Source organism: Alligator mississippiensis, chromosome 4 (genome assembly GCF_030867095.1).
Source record: "Alligator mississippiensis isolate rAllMis1 chromosome 4, rAllMis1, whole genome shotgun sequence".
In the NCBI taxonomy this organism is placed as follows: domain Eukaryota; kingdom Metazoa; phylum Chordata; order Crocodylia; family Alligatoridae; genus Alligator; species Alligator mississippiensis.
The window spans coordinates 248,456,856-248,472,676 of record NC_081827.1 but is presented as its reverse complement, the minus strand read 5'-3'; the positions used below and the strand labels follow the sequence as shown (position 1 = coordinate 248,472,676).

At 43.3% G+C, this 15,821-nt stretch overlaps 1 protein-coding gene across 1 annotated transcript in view; it reads left to right on the top strand.

Moving 5' to 3' along the window:
• The first annotated feature begins 6,124 nt into the window (after positions 1-6,124).
• RALB (RAS like proto-oncogene B) overlaps positions 6,125-15,821 on the top strand; it is a 66,400-nt gene continuing 56,703 nt past the window's right edge. Inside the window, exon 1 of the mRNA XM_014599362.3 lies at positions 6,125-6,258. The gene's annotated coding sequence lies outside the window, so the exon portion shown is untranslated. The remainder of the gene's footprint in view (positions 6,259-15,821) is intronic.

The window sequence follows — 15,821 nt, the reverse complement described above, 5'->3', positions numbered from 1 at the left end:
GGAGCCACTGGTTGAATCCACTCAGTATAGACCCATCCTCCACTGATGTTGTGCCAGGATAAATTTAGGATGGTCATTCTTGTGTAGGAGTGAATTTAGGCTGTCAACTCACTGAACTCCGTGCCCCAATACATAGGATGGCAAAGGGAGCAGGATGGAGCTGTAATCCAGGGTTTCATACTGGGAGAAGGGGCTATGTAAACTCTATGGGATAACTTCAGAACTGAGCAATGGACTGGGTGACAGTAAAATTAGTAGGAGCCTGAGATGGTAAATGATATAGTCCCTTCTGTCACAAAATGTTGGATGGCTGCAGTATGTGCTGCACTGTGACAGCTTGGAAGTCCTAGGTGTCCTGAGATTTGTGGCAAGAAATATCTTTCAAGAAGAATTTATAGTGAAGGGAGTTTCCAAAAGAGCTTCCCCCTCCACCCCCACGACTTGTTATCTTTGCTTATGCTATCTTTAGCTTGTGGCCACAAAACCCTTATTGCTAACAACATTGAAGCTACATGTTTCCTGGTAGGGGCAGAGGAAGAATTGGGCCTGTTTTAGTTGGCGGGCAAACAAACTACTCCAGCCAAGAAGGCTGTGGTGGGGGGAAGTCTTTCTGCAAAACTGGTGCAGACTTGGCCATGATAATTAGTTGCTGCTGGTTTGTACACTTAACAGTCTGAAGAGAGACAGGCAGCATGGTCTGACCACAGAGGTAAGAGCTAAGGACAGCTGGTTTTTATGCCTGGCTCTGTCAAAGCCTGGTTGTGTTTGCTTAGGGTCAGATTGCTGAAACTAATAGGAACAGCGCAAAGTGAATTTAAAGTTGTTGGAGATTTGGACCACAAAACTTCCCCGGTGGGAGGAGCCAGGGTACCTGGCACTCTGCACCAAATGATGATGATGTCTTGGGGTCAGACTGGAGCCTGTCTGGGACAGGTCATGGATGCAATGGGTTTGTGGTGAGCCCAAGCTTCAGGGCACGTGAGCACTTGCAGGTATCAATTCCATTGCACCAGCAGAAATTAGGTTAGGCCTCTGGTGCTCTGGGCTAGGGCCTGGCAGCCAAAGCTGAAGTAAATACAACTGCCTCCCTGAGGCTCCCAGTCCCTTGTGTCCCACTGCAGTTTAGACCTAATGGAGAGTGAGGGCTTTGTCCTTTTAATACAGTTCCTGGCGCTGGTGCTGTAGCGTGGCAGTCACGGTAATTCAACCCAAAAAGGCAGGACTACAATGCCCTGTCCCCATTGGAATTTATTTCAGGTAGGGGCATCCAAAGGGGTGCTCTACAGGAGTGCTACCAGCACCACCTTCTGCAACACATCTGACCTCCTATCCCTCCCCATGTTAGCAGAAGGAAGGTTTCAGTGCCGTCTGCAACTGCAGGCTTGCTTTCTGGCAGGCTTTCCTCCACCAGCATTGACTCCAAGAGAAGCTGGTGAAGGCCATGGCATGAATTTAGCCCTTTCTGGCTGTGTTTCTCCATCTGTCAGACAGACACAGTCCTCTACTTCACAAGGGTTTTGTGAGGATTAATTAGTTAATGTGTTTACAGTGCTAAGTATGATTTATTATTTAAAGATCCTTAAGCATAATATTTCCCTCTGCTACTCTAAATTCCTGGGGACCACACACGCTCTCTAGTGCCTGGCTGCAGCAGTGAGAGCGAAGTCCTTCGCACTATTTTCAGACAGCTGCATCCCACGTCAGGTTTGCTGCTGACTCGGCAGATTCTCTAAGGGTTGCCTCAGGATGCCTGAAAGCAATTTTAGCACCGTTGCACTGAATTCTCCTGAGCACAGAAATTACTAGGAAGGAAAAAAGATTCCTTTTCCAATTTAAGCTTTATATATTCATAAAAAATAAGTGTTGGTAAATTTGCACCTTTTACAGCTCACTGCTAAATATGTACTATTTCTAATTGTTTCCATTTCAGCCATGACTTGCGGTGTTATAGAACAGTGATTCTCAAACTTTTTTGTATCGGGACCCATTTGTAAACGTCAATGGCCAGTCCCGACCCAGTGCCCCTCGCTCCCAAACCACTGCCCCCGGGTCCCAACCCCCCAGTTTGTGGGGCAGCAGCGGGAGGCGGGAGCGGGATGGGGGGACCCAAGCAGCCCCTTACTGGCTAGATCTCCACCAGCCTTCAAGGGAAAAGCCACAGTTCCCCACATTTTTCTCCTTTATAGGAAATCCATTTTTAAAGTTTGTTCATGACCATTTCATATAGTCTTGCGGCCTACTTTTGGGTTGCGACCCACGGGTTGAGAAACGCTGTTATAGAGCACCCTCCCACCCAAAGCCGAATTACTTGCAATTTTAAATTGGAGTGAGAGAGGAGTCACACCCTGTTGTGTATATTTAAGCCACAGGACTGAGATCACTCACTAATGAAATCCAGCTGCCTCTGGAGCAGAACACATACACGCTATTTTAACAGGGTACAGAAAAGTCTTAGCAGTCATTTTAAGAGCAAAGAGTACTATACCCAGTTGGCATTGTTTGAGGAACCTGATGAAGTTGCATGACATGCAAGATCAGTTTATGTGCCGGCCATTCTCAAGAGATTTTCTGTGATTGCATTAGTATTGATTTCTGTAGGGATATGAGATATCTGAGCTATAACTTGTATGCAGTATGTAGTCACCATTTTAATTATGGCTCCATGGTGTCAAAGTAATTCTCCCACCCATAGTCTTTCTCAACCCCTGAGAAGACTCTTACCCACAACATGGTGGTTCCCTCCCTTCTGCAATCATCTCCCTCTCCAACCTCATCTGCACTGTCTTACTGCTTTTCATAATACTAGAAGCTCCTTCTTCCCCATTCCCACCTGCTGTGGTTCCCTCTCACCCTCATCCCTAATACTTAAGACTGACCCAGGTACCTCTCAGAGTATCCACATGCAAATCTTGTATCTAATAATGACAGAAGATGCCCAGGATCCAGAAAAAGACTCACAGGTCACCTTTTCATAGGGACTGACTTCACATGCTCTTGAAATCTAAAACGCTCCTATTATCTTGCCATTTAAATAGAGTACCTTTATAAATAAGTCGATCACAGCACATCATGCAGCAGCGTCCATACAGTGCCTCTCTTTGTTACAGTGATCAATCAGAGGTTTATAGAAATGATAACTTGCACATTAAGGCAAGGGCCAGCTGTAAGGTCAAGGTCTAGTGAAGGCAGAGCTTGAGGGAGATGGGGAGAAGAAGAAACTCACAAGGACTTGGGAGAAAGAGGCTCTTCTGCTCAAGAAAAGAAGACAGAGAAAGCCCCTAAGGAAATGAGACAAGGGACCAACAGCCTCTGGTTGTCAGAACAGAAGTGGCCTAATAAAAATGGAGCAGAAATAGATTCAGTCTGATTTTAATCTTGCTTACGCCGGGGTAAATCAGGTCAGACTCACACAGATGTAAAATCAATGTGTAACTGAGAATAGAATTGGACTCGGGACACTTGGGGTATTTTGGGGCAGTTGCTTAAGGCAGGACATTGCTTAGTAAGGGCAGCTGCATATAGTGGTTGTATAGTACTATTAAAAATCAAGGTGTGGGGAGGGGAAGGGGAAATTCAACAGTGTTTTCTGCAGGGCAGCTTTCCTGTTCACCTTGAGGGGATGTCCACGTAGCTGTTTGTCTAGGTCTATACCGGATCCATTGCCCTTGTACCTCAGGATGTAGTTTACCAAATGTGTTCATCCACGTTCAGTTACCAGCAGCCTCTCTTGCTCAAAGCCCAAGGGTAACCGAAGATGACTAATCCTCCATTCTGAAATGGAAACAATTGGAACAGCCCCCAAAACTAACTGCAAAGGGTTTTAGAGCCAAAATGTTTGTGTCTTGCAGTTTTGTTTTTACTGATTATAAGCGTTTTGGAAAAGTTTCTTTAGGCAATTTATCAACGACTGTTTAAACTTGCATTAATAATAGCAGCATCTTGCTAATTATTATTATTAGGCTATAAGCCATTGTCCTTTACTGTATTCTTAAATGAAACAGGCGAGTTCCTGAAATTGAAAGGCTATGATTTCCACTGGCACAGAGCACAAACCGAGCAAGAAACCTGGCACCATAGGGCCTCCTTTGAACAATGGGACTGAAAACAGTAACACCCTCCTGTACAAACCAAAACAGAGGGTTGGTCTAATGTCTAATCAATTCTGAAATGCACCAAGGACCTGGCTCCTGAAATGCCTTGACAGTCGGAAGCAGAGCTCTGGAAATGAACACAAAGGCAATACAAGGGCATGAAAACGGGAACCTGCTCCTGGTAAGTAACTTTAACTGTAGATGAACTGAAATCCAGAGATCAACTCCAGAGGAAACCTACCTGAACAAGAGCTGAAACGTATGAAGGAGATATGGAAGGCATGTTCAATGCAGTGGCAGAATATTTAGTCTCACTAAACAGCATGGAAAACATGGCCTCAATGAAGATATATTGCTTTTACATGATGGTCCTACTTGAGATTATGTAAATAGGGGTATCCTGACAACTGGAGAGAAAAATGAGTGACTTAATATCTACTTTACTTCAAAAACGTACTTATCCTGATCTTAAAGGATATAACTAATGATAAGCTGAGAAAAAGACTATAATGATGTGGTATTATTAAGGGTTTGGGGATTTGGTTTTGTTTGTTTTTTATTAAGTAGGGGATTACACTTAGAAATTTGCCCAGGGCACAAGGTGGATCCAAATCTTCACAAAGTTAAGTTGATTTTCACTGAAACTTAGGAGCCTATTTGTCTAAAATTATGGACATACAAACAACTTGCCACTCGTAAAAGGGAATGGGGATTATTTGCCACTCATCTGCTGCTCTGCTATAAGTGTCCCAGGTGCACTCTTACCCCAGTGTAGGTGGAAATTAAACTCTGGTAACTTGTCTCACTCACCAAGGGCTATGACACTGAAGTTTAGCTCCACTTTCCACTTACTACTGTGGAGTAGCCGATGTAGAAAATCAGCATTGATACAATACAGCCCATGGATGCATGCCCCTTAGACTGCAAGGCTCATCACAGGTCTGGAAATTGAGCAGTGTGGAGAGTGGGTGTAGTGCTAATCGGTGTGTGAAGCTGTATTGTCTGGCTCGCAGGACCAGAAAGCTGGCCACAGGAGGAACGATAGCTGCCATGGCAGTGGGAGCTGCAGCAATTAATGCCTCTGCCAGATTCCAGCTGTGAGGGCCAGATGACACAGCCCTGTGCCCTGACTCTGGCCCCATGCCACGCAATGGGCCCATGGGGCCAAATGAGTTGGGCACCACTGCAGTAAATTGTTTCCCCGCTTTCTCCTGTGGCAAATTGTCCATGTCGCAAGGCACTTCTGAAAGTGGGATTTAGGCTCCTAAAATTTCCCAGGTGCTTGAGAAACCTTCAGCACCTTCAGTGAGAAAGATGAAACAAAGAAGGAGGTCACAGTCCAGCGAGTGAATTAATCGCTCTGCCTCCCGAAGAGTCAGCAGGTTGGTGTAGATTGGGTCAGCTGGTCTTGTGAAGCAGGCTGCTGATCACACCTGGCTCACCTGAGTCCACTGGAGCCTGGGAGGCAGCTCTGGCCTGGTCTCAGACCCGCCAGAGACCGAGGACTCAACAGTGAGTGCTGAGGATGAGTCCATTGCAGTCTCACTAGGAAATGTCCCGCTCTGATGCAAGTCAGTAGACGCAGGTGGGCAGGGCATGCTCAGTTCCCCGCTCCCTGACACCTGCTGCTGATGTGGCACAAGCCCAGCGGAGCCCTGAGCAGATGGGAGGCTCTGCCTGCATGGATCCAATAGCAAAATCCAGGCCTAAGATTGGATGCAGTATGGTGAGTGAGGACAACAAACACTGGAAACAGGAAAGAAAGATACAGTTCTTGCTAACTAGCAGCTGAATTGCTTATGTACCTTTCAGACTCTTGAATATTGTCTTGAGTTATTATAACTATTACTGGGAGGCATCTGGAGGGGAGGAGGGAGGAAAAACAAAGAAGTCATTTTCCAGTATTATCCATCCCGAGGCTCCGGAGTGGTTGACGTTTCAGTTATCTCCGGCAGTTTCCTTGTTTTCAGAACAAGCGTATGATATCACATCCTGAGCCCTTCCCTTTTCTCCTTGCCCTTTGAAGCATTACAAGTCCAGCCACAGCCACTGCGTGAACTGGCCTGGAAGAGCTGATTGCACGGAGCTGCTTTTGCTACTGCCTGCCTGCCTCACTCGTGCTCTTTCGAACACGGCAACAAGAGGACAAGCAACCCTTCTGAGCACGGTGAGCAACAACTAATTAAGCAAATGTTTTCTCTGGGTTGTAAAACCGCATCATGAAGAATGCACAGACGTAAACTTGGTTGCATATAGGCTGGGGAAGTTCATGAAAATGAAATGAAAACAGCTCACTTTCATTTTTCATTATGGAAATGAAAAAAGAACAGTGGCGTTTCCTGACACAATAACTGAAAGGGGGAGCCGTAGTGGACGTGTTGCCCAGTGTCCAGAGCCTGAGTCATTTGTGGGAGGAATGGGACACATTTGAGGTCTAAGATGGCATGCCATTCATTGGGAAGACATGAAGAAAAAACTATTGCTTCACTGTTTATGCCAAGCTCTGGATAAAAACTTTGCAAAACCATTGTATGACAGGCACCTCTTTATTGATATGCTGAATCTCCCTAGATTTAATAAGCTTAATAGTACTAGATGGTAGTAAACACAATAAAAGGGAAATAAAAAGGCCATTTTCCTCTGCTAATCTTGGTTCATCCCAAAAGCATACAGGCTGAGCAAACATATTAAGCATGAGTCACTGACTCTCCTTCACATAACTACAGCATCTTTTTGTTTCCTCTGCACTTACCTGGATCTAGGGCTAATTTCGAGCATTGGAGGATTGAAGCGTAAATGGTTCTGTTCTTGGCTTGGGGACTATGACCTCATAAATTAGGTGCCTCTACGGGGCTAGATACATTGGAAATACAATAATAGCCACACCCAGCATAAGAGATGTTTTAGTGAGGACAAGTAATCAACCTGCATTTACCATTTCCACAGAGCCACGCTACACAAGTTATTTATTAACACAGAGCTTTGCTTTCTCCAAAAGAGACATAAGCTTCACATCGCTCTTGGTTTAGCTGCTTAGCTTGAGGCCAGCACTTCCCACTCACGTTCAGTGAGACTGCACACAAAGTAAGGGGCTCAATGTGGGTATGGTGGAATAGACTTTACAATGGCAGATTCATATCCTTGTCCAGATTTTAAATATCAACATTCAGTATTAGATTGTAACTGCTATGTCAAATGTCCAACTCAGCCCTGATGCCATTAAAGCATCCTCTTACTAAAAGCTGGTGAGACCTGCACTCCTTATAGTACCAAATGCCAGCCGGACTAACACCAAATTTCCACTTTTCCTTCAGAACCTGCAAAACCAAAGCGGATTGCATGCCCTGATCATGGATAATACGCAAATGCTGTTGTGTTTTGTGTAGGACCTACTAAAAGCTGGTATTTCTGTGAGTGAAAGGGAGGGAACAATAAATGTGGCTAGATTTGGGGAAAGAGTGGATTGTCATGTACCACCTCCCACAAAAGCCTTATTGATCCATCTGCCTAGTGAAGGTCTGTTATTAAATAAGTCCTCAAACAGTGTCTGATTGTGTTGGGATTTAACAAGAGCTAAACTGTCATTAGGCAATCCCCAAATATGTCATTTAACCCTTCCCATTGTGCTCCTTATCTATCTTTTCTATGCTTGATGCAGTTTTATCAGCTCGTTGATAGTGTCACCTGAGCAGAATAGTAGTGAGGATTACCTTTGTCTCTTGCTCTCTCCTCTGGCTTTTATGAATTTCGCAGTGAAGAATCAGAAGGTAAAAATCGTAAAATTCCTTGAAAACCAAAGCCAGCCAACTCCGGGACACTCTTCCATTGCTAACATAGGTCTTTCTCTTGAAAAAGATGTGAGAGAAAAGTGTGTTCAGTTCCAGACTACCTGTCTATTAGCACACAGAAGAATGCTGCTTGCCATTTCCTATATAATACTAATATTCCTAATATTTCCTAAGCTAGTATGGTTTGTATGGGATATGATCAGTGGTCCATGTAGTCCAGAACTCATGCTGGTTAGACATTCAAAGAGCACAAGACGGTGTCGATCTAAGTTATGCGGCTTTCTGTAAGCAGCATAGTTTAGATCAGTAGTGAACAGAATACACATTCGCCCCTTGGTGGTAGGGGGACAAATTTTAGACCAGGTTCTGCCATTTTTAAACCAGTCTATGTGCCTTCTGTCCTGTTACAGGTATAGACTGGTTTCTGATCATTTATACTAGTAAAAGTATAATGTCTGTACCTGGCCTCTGTCTGACACTGATAAGTACTAGAAACTATTCAAAAGAGGAGTTTCTTCCTCTTCTCATCAGTTAGTGGCTGCTTCATATCCTGAAGCATTAGGAGTAATAATCCTTTTATTATTTCTAATGTAATTGTGGATAGTCTTATTTCCATATAAATGTTCAGTCCATTTCTTGAATCTTCTTAAGCTTTTACTTTAGTGATATCGTGTGGCAGTAAATTCCACAGATTATGTTTTATTCAGAAGAAAGTGCTTCCTTTCTACCAGATTTAAACTTGCTGACTTTTAAAATTGCATTGTGTATCAACTTTTCCTGGAAAATGAGAACAATCCATCTAACCTTCTTTTAACCTTATGCCATACTGAAGAATGACCATTTATCCCTGCTTTTTGATTTGCAGTTACTTTGCCAGTACAGCCCATGTCTGTACTTTACCTTTTAGTCTTCTGCTCCAAGGGACTTCTGTGACCAGCCATTGCATTGTTCACTGTTTTGTTGTCAAGCTCAAAACATTCAGCTAGAGAGATTTGATTTAGTAGTTTGATCTTTATGTTTATCTCCATATTCAGTAATAATTTCTGCAGCACTCACCATCTTGGATCTTGTAAGGATGCCCACACTCTTAGTTCATTAAGCCTTAGAAGATCTTGTGAGATAGGCCAGTATCATGTCACCGTATTTAACAAGTCATGTGGGGAGTGAAGCACAATTAAACTAAATTACTTCCTCAACATCACTCGATAAGTTAGTAGCAGAGATGCAAACAAAACCTAGTTCTCCTTGACCTCTTGTCCCGTGCTCTCTACCAGACTAATCTGGAGTGATGCCTAAAACACTGAAAATAATTGCTTGAAATTGTTTATTTGATTATTATGTTCCATTCAGAAAGAAGATTTAGCAACATTTCTACTTCTCTCCCTCCTCCCCCTACACTTAAGATGGAGTTTTTAATTATTAGTTTGGCACATTTTAATATGTATTTATACAATGCTGAGCTTTCCTTGATTTACAGTCTCACAGAAATCTCTGCTAAAGCATAAAAATGCACTTAAAACATATTGTATTCCCTTTACAGCCAATATGGAAGTGCCCTTTTCACACTCTCTGCAGCAGTTTCACATTATAATGTATATAACTTTAACAAATGGAGCATAATAAAGTTATCACCCCATGGAGACTAAAAGATTGGGCTGCTGGGTATGTTCCCCTCACTAAATGAAAAAGTAGCCTTAGGCATAGGAGAACAATTGCATCTTGAGAAGGATTTGCTTCAATGTGCAATTCTTTATTATGTGTGTCATTTCTGAATAAACTAATACATACAGTCCTTGAAAACATGTTTAAATTAATACAATATAAGTGCATGTCACAGCAAGCTTCATAGATGTTCTGCGCATAGTCTGCATATTTGTCTGGCTAGATGTGACATAAATAGACTTTCCTATCCCCACTACACTACCTGTGTGATAACAGGCTATATACTTCTCTTTATGTGGTATAGGGAAAAATAAATGGCCCAGAAAGTATGTGTGTAGGAGGAAGGGAGGGTGGGGAAGAACGTTACCTTGGTGTGTTCCCTCCCACTCTCAGGGACTGCGGAAGCTGTTAGGCTGCATATACAGACACACATCAGAACTGATCTGAATCCTGCAATTGCTCAGTCACATTAAGTGCAAAGCATATCTTGTCAGGTAAAGACCCCTGATATCAATACAACTGTCTTCCACTATGGAGTGTGCTATTTGGTGCAAGGCAAATGGATCAGTGGTGTCACCAAAACCAAGTACACTGTCCCCCCAGGACAATAATGTGAGCCAATTTGCTTCTCAGTGTCTCCACCAAAAATATTGCATGTAACATCACACACAGAGTATTAGTCTGTAAACAACCTGCTAAATTACTTAGAAATCAGTGAAAACCTAAATTCAGCTTTGCTGCTGAATGCAAATGTAGGTCCTTTGTACTGGAGGTATTCAGAGATGCTCTTTTAAGCCTTCGCAGGTCTACAACTCCAAAGCAGTTTAACATATAAGTATAAAGCATCAGCAGAGGTGCATTTTTTCCTCAGTCCCCACATAGTGGAGGTTAGGCAAAGCAAGGCAGCATTCAAATTGTTAATTAGCTTCTGATGAGGGAAGGTTATATCAAAGCTAAAGCACCAGTATCTCCTCCTGAGTTAATAGTCTTAATCCATCATATTTTTTCTTCATGGTTTAATCTACTCTTTAAAATTTGAAGACTGAGCAAATTCTGTATGTGTCATTATGGCTTAAGGGTCAGAAAATCATTGCTTCAAGTAGTGTTGGAGCAGTGTTGTAACTGTGGTGATCCGAAACGCATGTAAGAAGCAAGGATTTTTTAATAGTTTTTTACTGAACAGCATGGTTGGGAGAGATTGAATGCTTGTCTCTCCCAGATACACTCTAACCTTGTGCCCAAAAGCTTTTCTAAATCTCTCCCAACCATGCAGCTCATCCAATAAAAGACACGACCCACAAAAATATATGTCCCAGAATGTGCCTCTTGTTTTTTTCCCAACTACTTTCCCATGAGTCTCATTCAACTCCCACTGAAATTCATGGAAACTTTTTCACAGGCTTTAAGACAGAACTGTAGTCATGTCCATCAAACAGTGATTAAGGAGAAATATTCACGTAATTAAAAAAAAAGGCTTACTCTGGCTGTGTCTATGCCCTTTTTAGCTACATGTCCTTTGAATAACCTACTGGATGTGTTTTCCGGAAGAAATGTTCGGGGAAATGACAAACTGTAACCAAACATTAGAAAACATTTGCAAAAAGCAAACTTTGAAATTTTTAAATGAGAGTATCCTCACAGGGACTTAGGTCTGAATTACTCATCCAGTCTGGGAATGGAAACAATACCATGCGACCAATGTGTCAGATCAAAATGGATCGAAACAGCAGGAATGTGGGACACTAAGTACTCACAAAAACTTTGCATGAGATAGGAGGAAATGGCCTACCCCTCTACCCACTTGCCCCCAACTCTCCAGCTCTCCCTTCTGGGAGTATCTAGGGGCATGTGTAGACGAAAGGGGGGCCCTAAATTGAAGCTGTGGGTTTTCAAAAATACCACTTCAATTTAGGGCCCTTTAAGCCCCTGTGTTGTGCACACACCCAAACTTATCTGCCTCTTCAGTGGCAGGGAGGGGAGGACGCATTGCTGGCAGGTGGAGCAGTCCCTGGACAGTGGTGGGGTGGGGATGGTGCTTCCCTCTGTGGCAGCGGCGTCCTCCCACCCAGGCAGCACCCACCTGTAACCACCTGGCTTGGGTGGTCCCGGGGGCACCGCAGCTGCAGAGAGAAGCACTGGGCAGGCAGGCAGACTCCAGGGGAAAGAAAATATCAGGGTCACCGCTTTTCTTGGGCGGAGCCTACCTTCCCAGGCTGCTCCCGGGCTGCCTGCACGGGCTTCCTGCAGAGCCCCTGAGCTCCACGGAGCCTGGTGCTTTGCTCCGTGGCTTTAAGGCTGCACCCAAAGTCATTTAAGGCGCATTACGCCGCTGAATTTGCTACAGCGGCTGGATTTACTGCACAATACGCCGCCAACGTGTGCAAACACCAACACCATTAAAGTGGTGCAAAAGTATTTAATCCACTTTAAAGTGTTGTGCACACATGCCCCTCATTTCATCTATGCACAGCCTAGGATGCTATTGGGAGCATCTGGTACTAGGTGCCATCCCCTCAAGTTGTAAAAGTCAAATGCTGCCAATGCTGAGTATCAGTCACAGGAACTTGTCTCTTGTTAAATTCTTAGATAATGAACAAATAGGACAAAAGTGTGAGCTGCTCTTGGACAATCTGAGTGGGAATAGGGGAGATTTAATTTATTATATTACTTGGAGATAGCTCTGGCAGAGAAATGGCTCTTTATCTTGTCCTCGATATGGTGATATTTTACAGACATTTTGGAAGAGATGTAAAGAGTAGATAACCTGATAAATTCTCTGATTTAAATGGGCACTTAAATTTAAACCTCAAATTTATGAAAAAGTTTGTTCATTACAAATTGAAAGATCCTTACCCTCAAATAGTTCCCTTACTACTCAGTGCTTTTTAACTGGGCCCAGAGCAATCTTGTTCTGTTGTTTCAGTACAGGAAAAAAGCATTCTGGAGGTATTAATTCCTTAGGGTGGTGTGGCAGGTTACATTTAAACCATTTTAAAGGCACTTAAAATGGGGGTGTTCACGCATGAAAGTGTGTTAAACTGTACTAAGTACCTTCTAAGCATCTTGAAGTTATGCCACTTTGGGTAAGGGTTATGTTTGAGCTGTTCTACTTAGCTCAAGCTAATATTGTTAGTCTGCTCCACAGAGATAAAGTGACCAATTTGCAGTCATCCAGCCCCTCTACTGCTGAGAAACTTTCCACCCTCCCATGCTCTACTGCCCAGGGGTGGTACTTGCCCCAAGCCAACACCCCCACCTGCCTCCGGTGGGTATGACCCCAGCCCACATGGCATCATGGTGCCAGCTCCATTGATACAGGAGACCTAATCTGGGCCCCTGGGCCAGGGATGCAGCACTCCCCTCACAGGGCTATGTGTTTCCCTGCATATGGGTGGCTCTCCAAGCCAGGAAAATTTGAGGGGCATGGTTTCCCTTCCTAGCCTCCTGTGTTCTTGGGTGGGGAGGGTGGAAAGGGCAGGCTAGTGCTGAGCGTGGTGAAAGCATAGAGCCCGGGGAGGCATGTTTCCCTGGGGTCCATGCTGTCACTGTGGTTAACTCCAGCAAGAGTCGTGGAATTTGTAGGTGTGGCAGTAATGCAAACTGGGAAAAGACAGGGGATCCTTTTTCCATCTCAGAGTAAGAGGGGAAACTGAGATCCAGCCACACCTCTACTCTGAGACAGCAATCCAGTGGATATATTTTACAAGTCTTGCAAACTGGATCCTGGGACTTGCCGCAGAGAACTGAGAATTCAACCGTGACATGTTGTTGCTCACTGCATGAGAGGCAGAAAGTGAAATTGAGAAGACCCTGAGAACGAATGAAAGTTAACTAAGCATCCTGTTGTAATTGGACAAGTTGAGTGAAAGGCACAAGGTAAATGAATAGCATGAGTTATGAGAAATAAAATGTCAATTATCGTAAATTACATTAATTAAGAGGTGTTGTTAGCAACCTAGGCAAGGCAGACTTCTCTCCCGACATTCCATTACAGGTGTTAATCCTGGCACTGTAAAGAAATATTTAAAATATCTTGGATCTTTCAAGTTGCAAATACCATTAGGAATGTTTCTTGCTGAAACTGGGTACAGTGAAACAAATACAAGCTGAATCCATTAATCTTTGGAAAAGCCTTTTGTGTTTAATGGAACAAATAGTTTCTGCTGAAACTCATTTTGCTTGAGGACTAGCTTTTGGTTCCAACTGTGGCTGGGTTTCTGTGCTGACAGTTTAGAAGACGTTAGTTTTGAGCCAGACAGCAATGTTCATGCCTTGTTTTAATAGCCGGATGTGTTTAATTAACCCTTGTGTCAAAGGAATCAGACTTCCTGGCAGTATCTTGCAATGCAGAGGGACGGTAATCTTCATAGCAACGAGCCCTAGACACAACCTATACATCCACTATAATGATGCGTTTGGAATATTAACATATGTGTTTGCATTTAGTATTCAGGAGATAATATTATTACCATTATCACTGCTAGTCCTACTACTGTTACTAGTAAGCACTACTCCCTCTTGACTGCTCACCAGATTGCTGTTAAGAGGCTTCAGCTGCTGTATTGCTGGGTGTTTTAAACCTGCAGCTTAGTAGGACTCCATACGTTGTCCTTCTGTAGGTTCCCCAGGCACCGAAATGTCTGGTACCTGTCTAGTACCTCTCCTGAGAACAAAGTTCTGGCCTAAAGCCTGTCTTAACTCCTTAGACTCCCACCATGCCTTAAAAACCCTCTTTACCAGAATTTTAGTCCTTGGGAAGCATGTGATAAATGAAAGCAAACACACATGCGGAAACAAATTGGTTTTGCACAAGGTTTTTGAACACACTTTTGCTTTTCACTTAAGTTCATCAGAAAACAGCAAGCTTCCTTAACACATCAGTGGTTGGCAGGCAGGCAGGCAGTTTATGGTTTGTCTTTCTTGACTTTGATATGTCCTTCAGCTATACTCCCTCACCCTGACACAAAGACAAGCTCAGTCGTTTCCTGTGCCTTCTCCCATGACACATTTTTAAATCCTCTTTTTCTCTTTCTCTTTGTCTTGCTGCTAGTAACTTTCCAATATTCCACACTTCTTTCCCAGGCAGATGTCATGTGTTGCCTCGCTCTCAGCTAGCCTATTGTCCCTAAGCTCATTAAGATTTATGATTAACTACTCTCCCTATTTAGGTGGGAACGTGTCTGAAGGCCTTGTAAGTAAGGTGAATACAAGTTGACATGATACAGCAGGTTTCATAACAATACATAATAGCTCACTATCAAAACAAAATCCGCTAATGGTATAGAAAGATTCCCTTAATCATCACAGTTAGAAAGAGATGGATTCTTCCAAACTATTGTGTAATCATTAATTCGTGACTCTTCTGAAGATCCTTTGGGTTAGGAAAGAGATCATTAGGCATGTTCTTAATATCCCAGTTATTCACATTTAGAGATTTGTGCAAGGTGACAATATACACTCACTTGCAGTGCTGAGACTGTAAAGAGTCCTAATACCAAACCAGGTATCTTCTAATAACTGAAGAAAAGATCCATACTGTCAGGATTAAGAGTTTCCCATATAAATCTTCAACTGGTTCCCACTGGTCTCTGGCTTCTGCTGGAAGGACAATATCTCTAAGAACTTGTAGACCAGGGGTATTTACCCTTTCTGGGATGAGGGTCTATAACTTTTTTTATTATTGCTCATGAGCTCAGATTACTTGGACAAAAATGGAGGGTGAAATAAAACCTTATGTAGTGACATAAGATGGCATTTCAAAAGGACTTGTCATTGGCATAGTTCCACTGTAGTCAATGGCAGTGGTTAGGCTAATATTGAATGCCTTTTAGTTAATAAAATTACTGCAGCATTTGGTATCATGATGCTCTTAAGGAAACTGTATTTTCTTTACTGCCGTTGGCCATTTGTACATGATCTGTGTGTGTGCCTGATTAGGCACAGCTGCAGTAATTATGAGTATATAATTCCCACTGCACTCACTATGGATCTTCTGTTATGTGGGCTATGGGGTGAGACCTTGGGGTGAACCAGCAAACTTTTTATTCACACAAGTCATTTCAACAGGATCAGTGGGTTTGCCGGTACATGAGCCCCATGTACTTCTAAGAACCTGAACATTAGGGAAAGGCGCTCATCAAATTAACACAAGAACATGAGAAGTGCCATACTGGGTCAGATCAATGGTCCACCTTGCCCAGTAGTCTGTCTCAGACAGTAGCAGAAATGGATGGTATAGAGGGAGTGCATTGAACCAGATATCTCTAAAGTGATCTATCCT